Source organism: Megalops cyprinoides, chromosome 7, assembly GCF_013368585.1.
Source record: "Megalops cyprinoides isolate fMegCyp1 chromosome 7, fMegCyp1.pri, whole genome shotgun sequence".
NCBI lineage: Eukaryota > Metazoa > Chordata > Actinopteri > Elopiformes > Megalopidae > Megalops > Megalops cyprinoides.
Window position 1 is genome coordinate 39,193,289 of NC_050589.1, and position 16,181 is coordinate 39,209,469.

General features: G+C 43.0%; 1 long non-coding RNA gene across 1 annotated transcript; it reads right to left on the reverse strand.

Annotated features, from left to right (window-relative positions):
• Nucleotides 1-3,475: 3,475 nt before the first annotated feature.
• LOC118780199 lies at nucleotides 3,476-4,492 on the reverse strand. The gene is made up of 3 exons (XR_005005074.1): nucleotides 4,439-4,492; nucleotides 3,765-3,874; nucleotides 3,476-3,546 (listed from the first exon to the last, which is right to left on the reverse strand). It is a non-coding gene; the product is annotated as an uncharacterized LOC118780199 (long non-coding RNA).
• Nucleotides 4,493-16,181: the final 11,689 nt, after the last annotated feature.

Here is a 16,181-nt window from a genome sequence, read left to right on the forward strand (position 1 = left end):
ATGATGTAACTCATAAATGTACTTTAACTTTATAATTATAACTTTAGTTATTACTGCAGTACAATCTATATGTGTGCTAATGGTTAGTATTTTAGTGAATCAATAAATGTATTTTTGAATATTCTATAATACCTGTAGGAAAATGTATTCTATTAAATAGCCTAGTTTTGTCTATTACCAATTATAATATATTTTTTCTTTGTTCCATTGTGCTTTATCTGATATAGGGAGAAGTGGAGAGGCTGGTCCTGGAGGAAATGGCTGATGGTGCAGCAGAAGAGGAAACAGGAGAGAGCAGCGATCCTCATGGCCCCCCACCTTTTAAAAGAAGAGGGTCCTGCGCCCTGGCTGAATTACTTGGCAACACATTTGGAGATGCCAGGCAGACATCAGGCCCAGTAACACAAGAGAAGTCTGCTTTTGACCGTGCAGAGGAGGAAGTAAAAAATTACAACACAACACCTTTTTTGCCACTGTCTGAGAACCCATTGGACTGGTGGAAACAACATCACCATGAGTATCCTCTCCTGGCAAAGCTAGCAAAGTGGTACTTATGTATACCAGGGACAAACATCTCTGCTGAACGTGTGTTCTCAACAGCTGGGGACATTGTGACAGCTCAGCGGAGCAGCCTCAAGTCAGAGCATGTTGACCAGCTCTTGTTTTTGCACAAAAACCTTGATGTTCCCAAGCACTAGCTTAATTTCCAAGAAAGTTAAAAGTAGTAGTTGCTATTTTACTTGAAAAAGTATTCCATGTTGTGCTTATTTGAGTGTTATCTGAAATCCAGGAATTGGAAAAAAAACTTTTATTGAAAAGCAAGCTAATTTGAAGGTTATGTGAAGTTCGTGTTGTGTTTTCAGAGGCCCTTCATTTTGGCCTTGTACTCATTAGCTTACCTCATTTGCTCAGGAGGCACTGGGACAATTACAGAGCACTTTAGGTTTTTATGTTGCACTTTTTATGTGCCTTTGCACTTTTCCAAATACTTGAATAAATGTCAGACTGACTGTTGATAACTTTTGGAAACATGACTCATGATTTATTGTCTAATGAAGTCTATAAGGGGGAAAAAAATCGCAATAATCAATACCATCGAATCGCAATACTTGTAGAATCGTAATATATCGGAATTGCAATATGAATCGAATCAGCACCAAAGTATCGTGACAATATCGTATCATGACAAAAGCATATCGTCCCAGCCCTAATGTAGACCATCATCATTAATGATGGTCAGCTGTGCTGATGCAAGTCAATGCAACAAAAACGCTTCGGAAAACCACGCAAAACCTGACCTAAGCAAGCAAACCTCTTTACATTACATTACATTACTGTCAAGTGGCAGACGCCCTTACACAAAGCACCATACTCAGTGTATCTAATAAAGAGGCATGAAAAGCTGCACAAACAGGGCCCACTAGCCACGTATAAACAAGCATCAGTGCCAAATATAATGCTAAGATCTCAAGTATGTGCCTAGATCAACATACAATATGCATGGCATAAGGATCACACCATTCGAAACACAATGCTAACACATATCCTGGAGTAAACGTCTAAATATACATAAATACATAAAACCCTGAAGTACAAGTCTGCACATATAATGACAGTTCCAGCTCCCCACTGGAAAAGGAGTATAATTAGCCAGTCTGGTTCAATCTCAACTGTAGAAATGGGGTAAGATGAACTAACTGGGTTCCATCTTCACAGTGAAAAAATGGGTAAAAGAAGCTCACCAAGTAGACAGACGTTCCCCTCCCCGTGGGACATACAGAGCTCCTCAGTGTGGCTCCCACAAGCCCCGCTGCCTTCACCCCCTCATTCTGCAGGATAGTGCGCAGTGCTGCTGGGTCAGGGGAGAATTGCACCCCATCTCCTGTGAGACAGACAGAGCATCACCACAAAAAACATGACTGCAAGCAGAAGCAGAGGTAGCTAATGTTCAAGCAGGGACCTAGAAACTGGCATTCTGGAAGTGACAGGTGTGGAGGTAGACATGTGAGCTTTACTGCTCTGGTAGACAGAAACATGGACAACAGCTGCAGGTGGACAGTCAGACAGGACCGCAAGCTGGCTCCCCGACCAGAAGCCCTCACCTGTACTGATGGGGTCTGTTTCTCTCTGGGACTTGAGCATGCTGAGGGTGGATGCCACAGGCTGGATGCTATCCTTGCTCCACTGAGGGTTCGTTAGATAGGTGGTCTGGGTGAAGCCCATGTCTATTTTAGTCCCTCTCTGTGGATTCGACTGACAGCTTATGGACCCAAAGTGGCCAGACTGCACTGTGGGCTGTTTTGCTGACAGTGCCAGGGCATACTGGGATTCCTGGGCATAGACAGCAGGAGCCGCCGGACACAAAGGATCGGAGGAGCTGGATGGACGGCTGGGGATGATGGTGTCCAGTTGCCTCCAGCAGTCCCTGCTGCTGAGTGTGGGTCTAGTGGAAGAGGTACCACTGGTGCCAGCTGGCTGAGCGCTCCAGTTTCTTTGGCTGGACAACAAAGCTGCACTGAGAGGGACTGAGTGCTGGGGCTCTGCACTGGGGGCAAACTGGGTAAAGTGACCTGCTTGGGAAGACTGGTCAGACCCACGGCACAACGGGGCTGTGGACAGCACTGGGTGTTCAGACTGGGAGGTAGAACTGAGAGTCTGGGACTCTGAGAAGTGTGTCATCATTTGTGTTGACTGCTGTCTGGTTAAAGGGCAGACTGGCAGAGAAATGCTCTGAACACCAGCTGGGCTGGAGTGTGTGGTGGGAGGGGCAGTGCTGGTAGCCTTGGGAGAAAGAAGCAGGGCGGTTTGACTCGCACTGGCTTGGGTCCCTGCTAGTGGCTGAGGCTTTGCTGCACCGGGTTTGGTAGACTGCGCTTTCTTCTGGCTCCCTGTGATAGTCCTGCTGGTCAGACGCTCGGACAGGCTGAAGGCCACGGGCTTGGTGCAGGGTCTCTTCTTCTGAGCTTTTCCCTGTAAGTCCCATCAGGAGCAAGGCACAGTCAATTCTAAATGTTCCTTCCAACACACACACACCTATACCACACACTGCAGAAGTATACACACATTTCATATGCATACATACAACAAATGGATATCCCTTTCATCTTTGTGTTTTTGCATGTTGTTGGGAAACATCCAGTTGTTTAGCTAAATAACATGTAAAATGTAAACTACATCAGTCACCAAGCAAATTTGGCAAAATGTAAAAAGCAAATAACAAACGGTGTTTTTGAGAAGGCCAATCATCTCAAATAAACCTTTCTGAGGAATTCACAGAAAAGAAAATATAAGACAGGCAATCCTACTTTCAGAAAGCTGTGTTCCCACTTCTTGTTAACTTGGCTATAGTCCATCTGGAGTTGAGGTGGCTGGGTCTTCGCTAGAACTGGCAACCTGCTGATACCTCCTTGTCTGACCGTCCATTTCCCGTCCCGAGCCAGTGGATCCTGATTTTCCGTTCCTCGTTTCAAAGCATGGGAGGCAGAGCTGAGACTGGGGGGCCTTGAACTAACACCATTTTTATTGTGCCCATAGTGTTTCATGTTTCTGCAGACAGGGAGAGTGCGAACACGCTGAATTAATTTCCCTTGTGAAACACATGTAAGCCTGTTCGTAACAGAAGTAGGGGTATGTGCTAGGTTAGGTCCCCGATAATCAGTAACGTTTATCACTAAAAGCAGGGGAATGCTGAAAAGAGTTTACGACAACATCATTTGCACAAAAATGTTGTTTTCTTTCTTTTTCGTTTCTTTCCGGATACTCACTGTGTGTCTTCTAGTCTGGCTCGGTTCTGGTCGTACTGACGAAGGGATTGAGAAGCCATTATTCGGATTGGGTCGTTCAGGTTAACCCAACACACACCTGCAGCAGCAAACTGTAAGGTTAGAATGTTACTTAGAGAGGTACATACCCCACAGAAGAGAGAGGAAATTAAAGCAGGAAGCTACCCGCAATGATTAGACATCACTTATGGCTAGCTGGCTGGGTACCTAACGTGAATAAAAACACATTGAACTGAATTAGCAACTAGTTGACAAGCTACCAGTAACTCGAAATCCTGTAAACTATCTAACCTATAGCTATCTTAAAAATAATATTGCTTTGGGATCGATACAGATGGCAATTCAATCAATTCAGCTAATGTAGCTATGTTCACTATCTTCATCCAGTTTATTCGCTACCAGGCTATGCTAGCTAACTACTAAACTTGGTCAAACTGCAGGCACGACAGCTAGTAATCTAGCTAGCAAGCTAGTTAACGTTACCGGGGAAAACGTAGCTAGCGTTAGATAGCGGTTTACCTTGTTCGCTAGCTATAGAGTACAACTAACTGGTAAGGTAGCATTTTCCCGTTGCACTAAACGCGCTAGACTGGTACTACTTGTACCATCAGGCAAAACACTACATACTACACAAGCATACTTAAAAGCAACTGCACCTATTCGCTGTCTCCTTGTGCCAGAATTGGTGATGGTGATGCAGGTAAAGTGAAAATTCGATTGGATCCTGGCAAAGAACACACAATGAAATTATTTGTACTTCTGCCGTATGTAGCAGAGGTTTACAACTTCCTGGACGCAACAACAATTCGTAAAAAGCACACTTTTGCATTGGCCAAGGAAGTGGTCCCAACAACCAATCATTGCACTCCTCTTTTATCCGACCAGAAGCATTGGCTGCTGGTTGACCAATAAAAATGAAGATGCACAAACAACACCATGGAAACGACACCCAAAGTGGACAACCAGCACCCTCTACTGGAACAAATTCCCAGATTTGCGAGACTGCAATGCGGGGCGCAAGTGAATTTGTATGAAGTAGTGGTGTTCAAAACGATTCTTTTTAGTGATTCGGTTCGTCTCGTTCAGTTCAATAAAATGATTCGAATCTTTTACTGACTGATTCGTTCATTCCATATCCGGTCGGGCGGCATACACGAATCTGTAAATAGTTTTATTACATTTTAAAAATTACTCTACATTGTTCCATGTGCATTATTAGCCTGCTCTGTGGCAAAACAGCACGTGTGAAACCAAATGTCAATGAAATTAATAATAATTAAATCGTAATATTCATTATTGAGTGAAACTGCATCTTGCTATTCTAACAATCATGCAAAGTATACTTCGTCTTCAGAAAGGTAATAGAACCCCACATTCTAACGCGTATAATAGCCTAAGTAGCCTACATGTCATTTGCTAAAACTAAAAAAAAAAAAAAAGCTTAAAAAAAGCTTATATCCAAAGCGAAAAACTTCGTTTTACAAGTTTTGAACTAACCGAGCCCAAACATTTTAATATACTTGTAGGCCTATTCAGTGATGTCGTATTTTTATTTGTTGCTAATGTAGACATAGTAGGCTACGCTACGAATGTGATGCATAGGCTTATGCATCACATTTCTGTTTTGTTTTGTAGCCTACTATGTTGATTTGTCAATATTTATTAATAAGGGCTTTATTTATTATATAAAAAGAAATGTGATGTCAACATTACCTAAATAAATCGTAGCCTACGTAAAATTGCAGTTGTGATATACAAGAACTGCGATACATTGTGCGCACCTAAAATATGCTACTGTTAAAAATGTAAATATGAAATAATATTCCAGGGAGATGAGCAAAATAATATTTAATAATATTTTTAATTAACTCCTAAAATAATGTCACGGAAGCGCTCTGATTCGTTTTGCATCGTCACAGTCAATGGCGGATGTAGCCCACGCCTGCTATACTGAGAACTAGCGATTCTGGCAACACGTAGGCACCACGTCTTCATAGTCAGTGAATCTTTGGAGTCCGAAGTAACTGGTGAACTGAGGAACTTGTCAGCTTAGTCAGTGAATCTTCATAGTCACCGGGTCCTTTGAGTCCGAAGGAATTGGTGAACTGAGGAACTTGTCAACAGTTCATCAGGTCAGTAGGGGGAGTTTAGAGTCTTCGTAGTCACCGGATCTTTTGCATTGTCCCACATCGTCAGCTGTGCCGAGATGGCCAGTGGGAGGTGCTTCGAGTCTTTAAGCATTTCCAGAGCCATGTAGAGAGAGGGTTCGTGGCCTATCAATCGCGCACATTGCCACCTACTGGATGCTTGTGTTAGAACAGCAACATCTTACGGTTTCTTGAGAGCAAGTTTTAAGTTACAAATCGTGAGTCGCGCTTCTTTCATTTTTGGCACACAGACTATAGAAAGCGGCCAAAAATCACTTGATAAGATTACGCTCCTGAGCGCTCAAACCGGAATTTACAAACACAATACCTGTGGTACAGTTTTGCGAGTATGAAATTACGATTGAAGTTTGTTTTTTTGCAGTTTTGCAGATCGGAAGTTACAATTGCAAACTCCAAAATGTGCTTTAGCAAGTTGTGAATTACAATTGCGATTAGTGTTTCGCTTTTACAGTTCGCTGTTTACAAGCACAAATCATAGCCTACTCTGCGCTTCTTCGTATTTAAGGCACGATTCTGCCTTAATAAATTTGGGTTTAACGACGAATAACACCAATTACAATGTCCACGAAGGTTTATAATGTGACATAGGCAAGTAACATAAATATACACAATGTTTTCGCATGCATAAAGAACAGTTTTGACTGAAACGGAAATGCCTAAAACTGTTTGCAGATCATTATTTTGTCAACGAGTTACGAAATATTAAGAAGCCCATAAAATAATTAAATGAACGCTTATAAGAGATATTTCACTTGACCAGTTGTTTACATTTTTGAAAACAGAATCAAGTAAAATTTAATTTGGTATGGAAATAGGTACTAAAGGCCAGAACAGTGACCAGCAACATTTAGCTGCTGGCCACCTCATATTGCTCCTCTGCAAAATAGTCTATTTATACAGCCGATTGTTTAAAGTCTCTTTGGGAAGTACGGCAGGCGAAGGCACCAGATATCGACAGAAACGTCGTGTCATACTGCTGCCTTTGTGTATCTCCAAATCCTCGCTCCCTGGTGGAATTTGTAACGTTTCTCTCCTCTCAGGACCCAATCGATATCTCTATTTCCTGGTAATCCTGCCTTCACATCTTTTCTGACAGTCAGAACACACCCTGCCTATAATAACCTATCAAAATCAATAAAGACGAATTTTCAGTGAAAAAAGCACTTCTGCCTTCATTAATAGAGACCAGCAGAAAATACAGTACAGGTAGCTTTCTAACGAGTCATAATACGAATTTACTACTTTCACCTTGTCTAAAAGAAGCTCCTTTTGTTTTATTCTCCCCATGTAGAGCAGCTGTCATACCCAAAATGTACCTGCACACTGTTATGGTCTCTCTCTCTTGATCCTTTGCTCCCTCTTTACTCCACTGTCTCCTCTTTCCCTCACAGTGGCCCCACTCTCTCCTCCTCCATCTTCTTCACTGCATGACCTTTCCTCTCTCCCCCTCAAATGGTGACAAACTTGTACAATCTGAACCCAATTACAGTCAAATAGATACCAGCAATGGCAGTGACCTCTACCTTTGCAAATACGGATAGCCACACTACATTTAATTAACTGAAAAAGACAGCTCTTTTTACAATAATGGGCACTTCAAGACCCAGAGCAGTTTAAATATTTTGCAGTTGCCTTTGAGGGGAATTAAATGAGCATGTGCATGTTTGAGCTTCAAACTGTCTCCTTGTAAGTTACCTAATAGGTCACATGACACATATCAGCTTAATCTGAGATGATAGAGGTCCACAGTGTGTTTTCTTGCACGTGTGGTGAGTGTCCTGAAGATCCCTCTCAATGTGTTCCCCACCAGGGCAAATACATTCTCTACCCCAAATCCTCACTGATGAGGATTTCTTCTTCTTCTTTAATGCTAAAATGCTTTAATGTTCCAGGGTTCACCAAATAAGCAATAATTTACCTTACTCTTCTTAAGTTTTGTAAACATCTGTAAATCATAAAATCTTTGCATTGGAATTAAATTAACAAAATTAAAGTATGAACATCCACTAATGAATGTCAGGATAGAGCAATGTATACAATAACATGCCTTAATGCTGGGTCACATTCCTGCTCATAGTTTTTGCACTTTGTGTGACTGTGGCAATGATCAGACCCTAATCCTGACAATTTATTGATTGATATAATCATTGATCAATCACTGAAAGCAGTAATTGATTATGTACATCCATGAACATGTCAGATCTGACAGTGATCAACATTGATTGACACTGATTGATTACTCATTGATGTATATATTGGGTCAATTTATTTTTTAAAATGGAGACTGTGTGTATACTCAAGCTCTGGCAAAGGTCATCAGCCCAAACGGTAATGATTTAAATAACTACTAATAAAGTGAATAAAGTGATATTCAAATAGAAGCAGTTTATTGACGTTATTGAATTCACCATTTCTTCAAAGAACTCTCCGGGTGATTACCAATCCTCATCAAGGAACAAAGGTACGACAAAGCGGCGAGCACGGGGAAGACGCGGTGGTTCTCTTTCGCGGCTCTGCAGACGCGGCTTTCGACTGGCACTTCCTGGGATAATTCTTTCAAATGTTCGCTCTCTACACAACAAATCCGACGAACTGCTAATGCTGGTAAGCACGATAAAGGACTTTTATACTACATCTGTAAGCAGCCACCACGCGCGAGTGTTTCTGCTTGGCGAGCGCTGGAGGGCATACGCGCTGGCGCCGGTTAACTCTGCTCGCGTTAATCTACCTGAGTTTTGACAATTTGGGGGCGGAAACCAAGGGAGTCACTGGCCCTCTTATGATTGGTCACTTTCAACGCAACCACACCCACACGACCTCCTTGAACATTGATTGACAGCTTCCGTTAACTGGACGACAGGCAGACACTGTTTGGCCGGAGGCTTGTTATTTCAAACAACTGCGTCCTGACAACAAATTCGGAGTTGAAGACACAATGGACGGAACAATGACGGTGACACCTGAAGATTTACATGTAAGTGATACTGCTAGCTGGCTTCGTCTCACAGCCCAGCAATATACTTACGTTAACGTTACTTCTAACGTCTATTGCATGCAATCGGCTGAATGATAGGGGAAGCATAGCTAACTTTAATTAGCTAACGTTAGCTATTTACATGTTCCAGCCAAATTTCAGAGTAAGTAAATTGCTGGGTTGTTAGACGAAGCCATCTATTAGTATCACTTACATATCACTTACATATCTTCAGGTATCGCCGCCATTGTTCTGTCCACTATGCGCCAGCGTGTATTCCCTCCAGCGCTCGCCAAGCAGAAACACTCGCGCGTGGTGGCTGCTTTGTGCGCGAGAATGTTTTCTGCGCTCGCAGGATGTTTCCTGCGCTCACGAGAATGTTTTATACGCTTGTGAGCACGTTTCCTGCGCTCGCGACTTTTGACATAAATCTGACGCCATACATCTGCACTCTGCTTCACTGAAACGTGGTTACATGAAAACATTCCCGACGCTTCGGTAGATCTGTCTGGTTTTTCACTTTTCAGAGGAGATCGCGATCCCGCACTTTGCCAGAAATCCAGAGGCGGAGGAATATATTTTATTTTGACCAACGCTGGTGCAGCGATGTGTCTATTTTGGGCAAAACGTGCTCTCCCCAGCTGGAAAGTTTTATTGTCAACTGCAAGCCGTTCTGCTCCCCACGGGAATTCACCTCTATAATAGGCCTGGTTGGGGTGTACATTCCACCCCAGGCAAATGTCCACTCAGCACAACAACAGTTAGCAGACCAGATTGTAGAGGTTGAAAGAAAACACCCTGACTAGGGAGTGTTGAACTCCCTAAATACAAACAATGAAACAAATATATTTTTAGAGAAGGCAAAATCTTGGATCATTGTTACAGAGAAGGCAAAATCTTGGATCATTGTTACAGCACCATGAAGGATGCATACACTGCAACCATCCACGCCCCACTGGGAAACTCTGACCATTCCCTTATTCACCTCTTCCCTTCATACAGGCAAAAGCTTAAAACTGCCAAGCCAGAGGTGAAAGCTGTCAAAATATGGTCCTCTGAGGCCATAGAGGATCTGTGGGACTGCTTGGACTCTACAGACTGGGATGTTTTCAGAACCACCAATGACAGCCTGGATGGCTGAGGCAGTTACCTCATACATCAATTTTACACCAAGGAAGACGCCTATAGGAGTCGTGACTGGGACGCATACAAGAGGGCCAAGAATACACTCAATAAAGCAGTCAAAACCTCCAAGCGCAGATATAGGGACAAACTGGAAAACCATTTCTCCACTAATGACTGCTCTTCCATCTGGAAGAATATCACAAACTACAAACCTAAACCAATCAACACTATGGCAGACCCTTCACTCCAAACCAGTTTAACACCCTCTACTCCAGATTTTAAAAACAAAGGACTTTCACCCCACCCCCCTCTCCCCACCCCAGCCACGCTCTCTGAGACACTCTGTTTGCCCCCACCTCCCCCCCTACTCCCTTCTACACTCCCTACACCTACAACCCCCACCTTCCCTGGCTCCTATCACTATCACCAGACATCAACTCAGCAGAATTCTCAAGAAACAAAAGATCAGGAAAGCAGCTGGCCCTGATCGTGCCTCACCGGCAACACTTAGGCACTGTGCAGAAGAGCTATCTCCCATCCTGGCTGATCTCTTTAATCAGTCCCTGGCCCAGTGCATTGTGCCTGCTTGCTTCAAAACCTCCGTTATCATCCCGGTCCCCAAAAAACAGAAGATCTCCTGCCTGAATGACTACAGGCCAGTTGCCTTAACATCTGTTGTCATGAAGTGCTTTGAGAGACTCATTCTGCACTACCTCAAAACCACGACTGATGCCCTCCAGGACCCCCTGCAGTTTGCATATAGAGCTAACAGGTGTGTCGATGATACCATCAACTTGGCTCTGCACCACATACTGCAGCACCTAGATGGCCCTCATACTTTTGGTTTTGCAGACTTTAGCTCTGCCTTCAACACTGTAATCCCTGACCTACTACCAGAAAAACGAAAACAGCTTAACGTGCCCTCCCCTGTCTACCACTGGATTCAGGACTTCCTAACCAATAGAAAACATATGTCAAGGTGGGTAACTACATTTCAGACCCCCTTTTCCTCAGCACTGGCACTCCTCAAGGATGTGTGCTATCCCCACTGCTCTACTCACTCTACACCAATGATTGCACTTCTAACAGTGAATCTGTCAAATGTCTTAAGTTTGCTGATGACACTACCCTGATTGTCCTCATCTCAAATGGTGATGAGTCCACATATTGGGAGGAAGCAAACCATTTGGTGTCATGGTGTGAGGCTAACAACCTGGAGTTGAACACACAAAAAAATGTGGAGATGATTATTGACTTCAGGAAGAAGCCCACCCCACACCCGTCTTTGGCAATACACAGCACCATGGTCAGCAGAGTGAAGTCCCATAAATTCCTCAGCTTCATCATCCAACAGGATCTCAGGTGGGAAGGGAACATGATCACAATAATCAAGAAAGCACAACAGCATATGTACGTCCTGCCTCAGCTCAAAAAATACAAGCTGTCACAAGAGCTACTAGTCCAGTTCTATATAGCCATTATTGAATCAGTGATGACATCCTCCATTTCCATCTGGTTCGGATCTGCATCTTCGCACTCTAAGCGGAAGCTACAGTGCATTGTGGGATGTGCAGAGAAGATTATTGGCTGTCAGCCCCACCCCTCCCCCCACAGACCTGTACTCGTCCAGGATGAGGAAGAGGGTGGGGAAAATCATGGCTGATCCCTCACATCCTGGCCAATCTCTCCTCCAGTGGCTACCCTCAAAACACAATGTAAGAGTGAGATCCATAAAGACTAGGACTACACACCACCTGAACAGCTTCTTTCCCCAGGCTGTAATCCTCTCAAATCAGGACCCTTCCCATATCTGCCCCCTGTCTAGTTGCACACTTGCACTTTAATTGTCCATCCCACAGATCCCACGAGGGAACAGTAAAGTTATTGCACAAATGTACATAATGTGACAGAGTGCTATCACTACGGTTGAGTATGCGCTCTGACCTCCATGCCAACAAGCCTGGCTCTTTGGTGTTGCAGTCAAGCTGCAGGAATGGTACCCTGTAGACCTGGGTTTGAGGCCAGGTGAGGTCACTGCTCTTGCCTTTTGCTACACACAATCAAAGGCATGCACAGCTTCTTTAATTGTGTTGTATTCTATTGTATTTATTTTATCGTTTTGTACTGTATGAGTTCTGTCTGCATTTATGTTTTCAATGTCGACACCTGAGAAATTCCTTGTACATTTGTACTTGGCGAATAAAGTTCTGATTCTGATTCAATGAATATAAAAATAACACTATCAGGTGTATGATTTTTTTTTCTGCTTCTGGTTGTGAAGGGGTGATAAAATGTACAGATCTTTTTGAAATGGCTCACGCATTCCACATCTTTACAAGGCACTTTTCTTTGGAGTACCAAAGGCAACCAGCAGGAGGTAGCAATACACATGCGATTTTATACAGGTGCAACGTTTTCAGTTGTTTGACGTCAAGCATAAAACTAATATACAGATATGTAATAAAAATAAAATTATCAACCTACACATATCTACTATATTTTGTTGGGAGTTAATCACCTCTATGAATAGTTTAACTGGACAATAATTCAGAGAAGGCATGAAAATGAGACGGTGATGAAGTGCTGAGGGTAGGTCAGCTAATTGTTTTAGAGTGCAGAAATAGCTTGAATCTTAAATATGTTTGTGTGTCTAACTTGTTGAGATTTTCCATTAATGATAGTTTTAAACTCTAAAAGTGCTCACTGGGCACCCAGGGGATATCATTATATAAAAGTGAAATCATTCATTGTAAAATAAAAAAACATGTTTTTCATGTTTTTATGTACGTAGATTCCCATAAGGACCCAGTCTGAATGATCAAGACAGATTTCAGTGGAATAATCATATAGCATAATCATTGTGTGTGTGTGTGTGTGATTTTAAGAGACACATTTCATCTTCCTTCTCTATTCTACACTCACCCATAGTGGTCCAAACAGTGTGGAAACACTTGGTTGCCTGGCTTATTGAGTCAAGCCTGTGCCTGCCTCTGTGTTCTCAATTCAACAAAGCTGTCACCTGAGCTATAGACATTTTGAGGAATTGGGTGACATTTATACTCTGAAGTTGCTCGATGCTACAATTTTTACCATACTTTAATAAACAACCATTGACTTCATGCACTTTTTCATACCAGATCTCTCAGAATATGGGAAAATGAGACAATTTTTGTTCAGCCCTTGGCCTGGGGATTTTTGTTGGATCTGGAGAATAAGTACATCACTCAGTTAACATGAATTGGCAACCCGAAATGATGTTCTCTCATGACATGTTTCTTCCATTGCCTCACCCTTCTCTGCTTCCTTGCTTTATTTTCTCCTTTTCCCTCTCTCCCTCTATTCTGACTCTCTCCTCAGCCCCTATCTCTCAGCCCTCCTTCACACCTGCATTCATTTCCATTCTCCCCCAGTGTTTCTCCCTCCCAGGGCTGCTTCATCACTCCCATTTAATTTTTCTTCTCCCTTTACTCCCCTCACCTTGGCTGGGCTTCTCTTTTTCACTGTAATGTGTGTCTCTGTCTTCCTCTTTCCTCTGTTCCTCCTTTCCTTCCTTCTTTTTCTCTGTCTCACCTCACTTTTCTTCAACAACTTCTGTCTCAGTCCCTCTTCTAGCTCCTTCTCTCTTCTACATGGCACTCTGCACCAGAGTTACATGTAATGAACAGATGCACTGAGGCAAAGAAATATTGTTCCATCATAAATATTGTGATAAAAAATCTTTCAGGAGCCCTATAGCAGGTGGAGCTATCATGTATTTACGATGAAATTATATGAACCAAAGAACAGCCTTTGCTCTATACAGCAAAATACTGATTGGCTCAAATCAGTCATGGACTGACAATGCATGATCATTCCAGCCATTCTGATGTTCGTGAACCCTCACTCCTGCATTACTATTTTAGTACAGTGTTTTTTTTAGGTTTCTCCCCATTCCAGCTACTGAGATGAACCTCAGTAAGTTATTAAATTGCAGACATGCAAACTGCCCTCTTGACATGTGACTATTATGAAAGGAAAGGAAAAAATAACCTTGGGGCAGCTGCATTTTGATCAGTGTCAGACTTTAGATCATTTTATATCTGTGCTAAAAATGAGTTTTTTAAATGCCACCACAGTCACATGGGTGAGAAGCTGACATTGTAAGTATGACAGAATGCTTACAAACAAAACTCCTTCACTCATGCTCTCCATGGGTCCAGCCCCTGGGTCGTCTGGCACAGGAATTTCTGGCATTCCTTGGTGAAGTTGAGAAATGCAATGCATACAGGAATGAAATGCATCAGATGGATGTAGAACCTGGAGCTGTGATGGAATAAGTCTTCTCTCTTTGCCCCTCCCTCTTCCTGCAGACTGTAGTAGTTGAATATGAAGATAAGTGGCACTCCTGGACCCCCCCCCCCCCCCGCAACCAATTGCAATGATGTATTGTGGTTAGCACGACTATTCTAATAAACATACTTGAGGTAAGGGGGGGGGGGGGGGCAGCACAGTAGTGGTGCACAAGGGCAGACTGAAAACAATAAATCACAGGTCCTGCTTCCACCTTCCTGAATGCCACCGATTGCAGTCCCCGAAAAAGCAATTCCACCAACCCGTGTTCACACATTCGTCTTCATCAGCGGCTGGTAGGCTTAAGCTGAGCCCTGCTTGCCGGTTCCCCTTGTGATCAAAACGGACTGGTGTATCCAATCGGCCTGGTCATGTGAAGCTAGAGAAGCACTGTCTAAGCACTATCTATCTATCGGTCTATGTTTTTATTTTTAAAACAAGATAGATGTTTTAACATCCATTGCCATCTGCTATATATTCTCAACAGTACCTTACATCAATTTGCAATAAATGTTTCCATGTAGAGCACTAGCCTAATGAAGCCAAATTCCTCACCATATGAAACGCAAACCCCATCCACTGTGCATTAAGCTCCTTCAATGCCAAATATTAGGCCAAACATTTCCACCTGGTTCAGTGGTTTATTATGGGCAAACCCAAATGCAAACCAGCACTTTGAAAGCAGCAGTTGCAGCATCTCTCAAATTTTGCTATACTCTGTTCTTTTTGCTTGTCTATTTTGTTAGTCTGAAATCAGGAAGTTGGCTAAGCAACACGTAAGACTATTACTCTTCATATGTAAAAATCAAAGTGAAAAATAGCTTTGAAAATATGATTTCCAAGCCATAAAAACATTCTCCAGAAAACTAAAGCCATGTTGCAGTTTCAAACAACAAAAATAACATTTGCTGTCCCCTCCAGACTAGATGTTAGCATGATTTTGTAGAGAGCAAAACTTGCCAATGCAGGTCATCCACTAAAAGTCATTTTTTAATGACTTTTATAACTTGTCCTTAGAATAAATAAAAACGTATGTGTGTGTGTGTGTGTGTGCGCATACATCAGCATCTTATGTTATGCCCCTTTGGTTTAGACTTGGGTGACTGACAGTTGACACTCTGATCTAAGAGGAATCTAAGGGGAGGCTCAGCACCAGCACGTCTCTGGTGCCAGCCGGGCTGAACCATGGGGGAACTGGAATAAGCTGAGAGGATCGGAGAGGCCACTGAAATAGAAATCTAACCCCCATCACCATCGCCCCAGTCCTGTCTCCTTGGAACCACAGCGTATTGGAAGGAACAGGAGCCACTGGAGCAGATGATTCCGCCAGACAGAAACAGGAAATCTAGCAGCACCTGTGACAGGTGATGGACACAGAGTGGGTGAGAGGGGTTGGGTTTTTTCCCTCTCTTCCCAAACATGTCATCTACTCAGCATCAGTCATGTGATATAAGAGGGTGGGCCTGATACTGCTTCTGCAGCTCTTCTTTCTGTGAATGAGTGAGGACCCTCACACACACACACACACACACACACACAAACACACACATACACACACACACCACTCCTGTACTTGCAATTGGTGTCTGAGAGACTGAGGGATAAAGAGAGAACAAAAGAAATGTGGTGTTCAGCATTAAAGTTTCGACATGCTTGATAAAAATGAACAAAACTGAGAAATCAAACACATCTCAGACTCTGCCCTCTGGGGACAAACAGAAAGAAAATTCATTCTGGAACTTAAAAAAGGAATTCAGTGAAATGAGTTGTGGCTGGAGGGGAGAAGAAGGTAAATTGCTGGAG